The 6690-nt window shown below is 42.6% G+C and overlaps 1 long non-coding RNA gene across 1 annotated transcript in view; it reads left to right on the forward strand.

Moving 5' to 3' along the window:
- Window positions 1–6048: 6048 nt before the first annotated feature.
- Window positions 6049–6690, forward strand: part of LOC116443442 — a 51116-nt gene continuing 50474 nt past the window's right edge. The window contains exon 1 of the long non-coding RNA XR_004239899.1: window positions 6049–6136. This is a non-coding gene — a long non-coding RNA (uncharacterized LOC116443442). The remainder of the gene's footprint in view (window positions 6137–6690) is intronic.

Below are 6690 nucleotides of genomic sequence, written 5' to 3' on the forward strand. Positions count from 1 at the left end.
GCTCCTCTCCTGGTCACCTACCTCTGTGCCAGTAGGTGTGGGACTTGTGCATGTGCAGGTGTTATAAGTTAGACAGATCCTTATGCCAACAATCTGTCTTTCCTTTTTTCCCTCTCACCTAGACCCATAGTCATATCACTAACATAATGCCTCCTTTTGTGCAGTGTGATGAGAAGGAATTTTCAGGGCCTGGAGTTACTTCTCAACAAGTCAGGAAAGATTTGTTTGAACATTGGTATTTATTTCCCACAGCAGTGAATCATCTTCATCGTAAGGGTAATGTCATATGGTGCCATGAATTATGTCTCAAAATGCATACAAATGCATGTCTTTGGTGGAAGGTCTGTTCATTTCTTAGCATTTCATCAGAGTGGAACTTTGAATAATGATATCAAAGAAGAAGGAAAATCTCTGTGAACACGATTTCCAGCATTGGCCTAGCTCAATAAGAAATGAATAGCTGAGCAGAAGGAAATGGTGCTGATGCTTCAGAATGACAAGGGGCCAGTAAATGTGGAAAAAACCCCAAACCCTACAGTACTTCAGCCAGATGGCTGCAAGATGACTTCGAGAAAGACAGCACTAACTGGCAACATGTCCTTGCAGCAAAGAGAGGAAAAACCCAATCGTCCCTTGTCTCTTTCTTCTGAGCGTGAGTTCCAGAGTCCCCTCCTACCTAAAAGCCTAGATGTGAAGCTTAGTCAGATTTTTATTGCTCCCTGGTTTGCATCCCTTCCAAGGCTTCCAGCCATTTCATGGCCTAAGCAGGCAGGGCAGCTTTGCAATCCACTTGGAGGAATGCTGTCATCCATGGGGATAATGTTTCACCTTCCCCAAAGTGGAGAGATGCCCAGCAGGAGCCACGCCAGAGAGGTCTCCAGTTTCAGAAACTCTGCCTTTACCATAGTAAGGGAGAGCTTCTGATGCCAAGAAGATGCTACTGGGCTTCCTAGGGCTGAGCCACTCTCCCACTTGGCATCCTGTATTTTGGAAACAATGGCAACAGCCTGTGCCTCTTACCATGTTTCCAGATAAGTGTTCCAGGAAGAAGTTTCTTTATATGTTCCAATGCATGATTAAAGACATACTTTGAGCTAACATGACACACACAGAGTTTTCTCCATCCACCAACAGCAAAATAATCTCAGCTCCTGAGAGTTTCTTATCTCCCGGCTGTTTATAATTCCTAACACTCTTTTTTGTTTATTTAACTCTTAAATGCAGACATAAAAGTCACGGTGAGCAGAATTGTCCCTCTATTGACGTCATCAGGGGATGCAACATCTTTCACCACAACTGAATTTTATTCAAAATCTATGCAACTGTATAAATATTTGCTTTTTTAACACTAAATATACATCAGTCTGAGTCCCTGCAGGAGATGAAAAAGTTAGTTCCTATTTGTTTTCCTACTTAGGTTGCACAAGTGAACTCTTCAGCAATGTAGGCTATGTGCCCAAAGAGTGGGAGTCACCTTTTGAATTGAAAGAGGCAAAAATTAATTGCCTTTTTTGATTGCCTTTCTGCCATTTACAAATTATCCAAGGATGCGGTCAAGTTTGATACTCTGCTATGCCTCATTGCAGTTCTGAATGAATGTTTATGGCTAAGTAATACATCCCTGGAGAACAGATTTGGAATGGAAATACTGACCTAAGGGTGCAAACAGTTTCTGTAATATAGGACAAATTAATGCTCCTTTTTTGTTTTGGTGTTTTTTGGTTTGGTTTGGGTTTTTTGTTTGTTTTATTATTAATTTGGGAAAGCCATATCCCAATTTGTTAAACTTTGAGCAACTTAATCATTAAAAAAAAGAAAGTAATTTGCAAAATATTTTGTCAGTTTCCCAGTGGCCAAATCTTGCCCTTTTGAGAACCTTTTATGTAAGCATGAAGTTCCTTCAGATTTCCAAGTCGTATATGAAAGGTTGGCAAGAAAGTAGGAATTCCTCTGCATGAAACATTTGAAATTATCTGAAAACATTTGGCTCCTCAAGGAAATAAAATAAAATTGTTTCCCATTAAAAAAAAAAAAAAAAGAGAGAGAGAGAGAGAGACAGTGCAACACAGATTAGTCAATGGGGATTAGGGCATCTGCAGATCAGATGCTGCCCTGTACTACCTATAGCAAAGTGTTTTGATGAAAGGCTCTTTCTCTTCCAGTCCTGACATCCTCCCCTGAAACTGAGATGTTGTCCTAGGGAAAGTTTTGACAAACAAAATAATTTCTGTGGAAAACTTTGATGTCAATGGCAAAAATTTCATTGTAAGAAATCGTAGTGTATAGGAGCTATACAAGAAGCTTAGCATCTTTGCTAGCTTTCTTTGACGCTGGAGAAGCCTGCCTGAAAGTCCTGGAAGTAATGCCCTTATTACTGTCCTGTATTCACCTGTTAATACATTTCTATCTTCTTGTTTTTCACATATCCACTTTTTCCAAATACTTTCTTCATTTGGCATTGAAAACATAAAGTCAGACTCCTACAAAAGCTTTGAACTCCAGGACCATCCACCACCATGTCAGTTACGGCCCGAGATCAGAACTTCAGCTCTATTCAGCAAAAGACATAACTAATTTCTACTCTTAAATGCTTTGTCTTATCTGGGGTCTTTGAGTGTGACCCTACAAACCTTGTACATACAAGTAGTCTCTGTTGTCCTTATGTAAGTAACAGTTAACTGCTTGTGCATGTAAAGGTTGCAAGGTGAGTCCCTTTAAATATCATTATCCCAAATACAATAACTGCTTTGCTGAAACTCATGTTGTCTTTCCAAAAACAACCCATATTACTCAATAGAGAATTCTGGAGGAAAAAAAGCAACATTTTGAAAGCAGGCAAAGGTCATATGAATGCTGCCCAAGATTTTTGATTGAGTAATGTACTTTGGAATAACTTGCTGTGATTCTTTGGCAGAACACTGTTTATTGTTCAAGTGAAATTTTTCACAGTTAATAAGATGGTCAGTTGCAGGTATTGAAAATATTTACCCTGCCAAATACCACAAGAGTGAAAACCTTCAAACTGGTTGAATAATGAAGCAGAAATTGTTCCAACAAACTGCTTGACAGCTGGTGGAGAAATTTCCAGAATATTATATGACCCAAAACAAAACTGTTTTATTGATTAAAAATAAACAAACAGGAAAACATGTCAGGAGAAAATTGCCAAGATATTTTGATTATGTTATTTGCAACAAACTGTTTGATAGAGCAAAACTGCTTGGTAGTTGAAGTTTTTTAAAAGAAGATTCTGTAGTTTATCCAGATATTTCTCTACGTTCATAGACTTCTTTCCATTGGCCACATGATACCATCGTTTCTTAAGCAGGTTCTCCAGTTCATGGAAAATTCTCCTTAGAAAGCTCTGGTTAATTTCTTCTGCTTTGCAAGCAGAGAGAGAGTATGAATCACAGCAGTGAAACTGAATTTGGACAATAAAACCCAAAAAATCCACACGAATGTCTGATGATTCAGGAACAAATACTGCTTTCAGGAACTAATATGCTTGCCTAATATGGGCGAACACTTGGTGTGACTGAAAATAGAACTCAGCTTTTGCTGACACTGTTTAGAAATTATATTCACATACCCTACCCCCATGTTCTGTAAGGCAGAAAAATGCTTTTCTGATATTGGCACATCTGGACTTTGCCTACTTCCAACAATCTGAAACACACCTTTGCCATAAATTATTAAAGACACACTGACACTTGCACTAAAATCTCACGTAAAAAATGCACTCAAATTCTGTAATTACTTAAGTACAAAAAATACACAGATGTCTGCATTGTTTTCATGAATTTCAGGGAATAAAAATGGCAATAAATAAATCTGGTTTTGTCATGGAACACGAACAAGTATCTCAGAGAACCTAAATCCAAATCTGATTTAAATTTGGAAGGACTTAGCAACAACAGCAGCAGCAGAAGTCTTGTAAAGTAAAATATACCCAGCCAACAGTGAATAATTCATTACCCCAACAACCAATCCTCCCTTTCCAGTGAAAAGAGCAACTGGACTCTTACACAAAGCCTGAACTCACTGTTTACATCCTGAGGGTAAAAAAAAAGAGAAGACATTTAGCATACACTAGTTCAATGGATAAAGTATCTGTACTTGGTGTATGTGTGTTACTCAATCTGTTTCCCACCCATTATCCTAGGAAAAACAAACAAACAAAAACAAAAAAAGACAAAAAAAGTATTAAGAGGGAAAAAACATTAACTGCAGTGTAGTTAAAATTCAGATCAGCCATCAACGCCATAGATCTGTTGTGTTCAGCCTACTTACTCACTGAATGTGGCTAAGATGCTCAGGAGTTTCCAGTATACCCACCCACTCGAGATAAGATTGTAAGTACTGTACTTGGGACTGCTAAATTTGCAACCAGGTTAATTGTGTACAGCATCTGGGAAGCCTCAGCTGATTCCTGCAGAGACGCTGATGTTTATTCACGGTGCTGGGAAATCAAGTTGTTAAAATAGAAAGCAAAATCAGGGACAAACACTGATGGTTCAACCCGAGTGAGCAGCCCCAGTGATAAAAGGCTCGGGAGAGGATGCCAGGGCTCGTACCAAGTTTTATCGTAAGAGGATTTGTGGAACCGTAGCTGCTTATTCCTCGGATCACCCTCTGAGAGAGCGACAGAGCCCCGAGAGAAGCTCGCTCACGGGTGGTACCTCCGTGCTGCTGGCCCCGGGCAGAGCCCCATGTCCCCCACCCCGGCACACGCCCGAACCCCACGCCGCAAACTTGCGGTACTGGGCAGCACTGGCCGAGGTAGCCGTGTGTGGGAGCGGGGAATGTGGCCTGAGGGGGATGGCCGCTCGCAGAGGCTCCGTGCCCGGCAGCCGCCGGCCGGGGAGCGGCGGGCGCTGCCGGGGGAGTCGCCGCCCGCCCGCATTGGGCCCGGGGGGCACCGGCCGGCGACCCCCGCGCCTCCCGCTGCTCCTCCCGGGCGGCCCGGCGGGGAAAAACCCCGCTTCTCGCCTTCCTCTGCCAGGGCCGAGAGCGGCGATTGCCCGTCCGGGCTGCTTAAAGCGTGTCACGTTCGTCTCTTCCAGGTGCTCGGTAACCGGCCACACACAGGGTTAACAGCATCCCCGGTCGGACAGTATGTGTTTAATATGCGAGCGTATTTGATGTTCATTGACAGAGCAACAATAGGAATGATCTTGCTTTATGTACCAGTTACAAGGTTTAATATCATTATATTGCATGCAATATTAGTTTTTATTAGTCGCCATTAACAAGATGTTTTCTACTCGAATTCTCATTTACTTGTTCAATGCAAAAATTATCTTTGTAAAAGAGAAAAACACATCTTCAAGTGTCAGCTATATTAAATTAAAGAACTGTTTACCCTTCCTAAGGAAAGCATATGTATCTAAATAGGCATCTTTTACCGTTTGCATAGTAGATTGGAAATTAGCATTTTTGTTCATTTTCCCATGTATGCACAGCGCCTGGAAGAGTAATACTCCATGCATATCAGATCAGCCAGCCTACAATTTTTGTGCAATATATTATTTGGCAATCTAAAATTTGTAATTTGCATGAAATTGCTTAATTAAAGTACAGTCACTCAGGGTATTAATTTCTCTGTCTGGCAGTTCAACGTACTAAAGGCGGGCTACAGAAAATGTGAAATCCTGTCAGATGTAACAGTAAAATATTAGCAAAAAAAAAAAAAATCCACTTCTGGCAACAAAGTGACAGAGTGATAATGCTTTTGCCCTGATTCCGGGTTCAAATACGAGCTTGGGTTGACATTGAAACCAGCAAAGAAATTTACAATAGCAACTCTGGCTTTTTGCCAATAAATCTGCATCACGGACCTTTCCCGGCGAGACCCTTTTCCCTCTCCCCACCCCCTTTACATTTTTCCCTACTAGCTAAGACAGAAAAGAAAAAAAAAAAAAATCCTTTTTTTGAAGCCCAAGTCCCTTACTATTTTTGGCAGTTTGCTTTTGAAATCAGCAACCCTACTGATAAAATGATCCAATCAGTCCTTCCCAGTTGTCAAGACAACAGTTCATAATTGTACCAGCTCTTTCCATTGCAGCTAGACATTTCATAAATAGATAATTCTCTAATTGATCCAGCCAATCCTACTTTGCATACCCTGCCAAACTAGGTAAGCCCGGGTTCTATTCTAGTACGGCAGCAACTTTCTGCAAAGACAAGCAAATGAGCTTTATTTACCGCGACAGGGGACGGAGGAAAAAAAAATAAAGAGCGGGCAGCAACTTTAATTCTGAATAAACCTGGGTTGGACAGGGGGAAAGAGGGGCTGATTTTGTGTCGCCAGCTCCCACATTTGTGCGGCATGCTCTGAGCGCCGGGAGCAGCGGCTCAGGACGGGCTCGGTTCCGCGGGGCCCGGCCGGGCCGGGGCGCGGGGCGGGCGCCGGGCAGGGCGCAGCGGGCACGGCCGCCGCGGGGCAGCGCGGCCGAGAGCGGCATCGCATGGTCGGGGCTTCCCGAGGCTTCGCGCCGGCAAATTGCTTTCCTGTGTTTCTGAAATGAATTAAACATACAAGTTACTGATCTCCAGCACTTGGGGGAAATCCTGACTCCGGAAGGGGGGAAAAGAAAGGGGGCTTGGGAGGAACTGGTCGCAGGCGCTGACACACAAGGGTTTGCCACAGCATACACGGCTTCAGGAGGGGGCCGGTTCTCTCTTCCCCTG

Source organism: Corvus moneduloides, chromosome 4 (assembly GCF_009650955.1).
Source record: "Corvus moneduloides isolate bCorMon1 chromosome 4, bCorMon1.pri, whole genome shotgun sequence".
In the NCBI taxonomy this organism is placed as follows: Eukaryota; Metazoa; Chordata; class Aves; order Passeriformes; family Corvidae; genus Corvus; species Corvus moneduloides.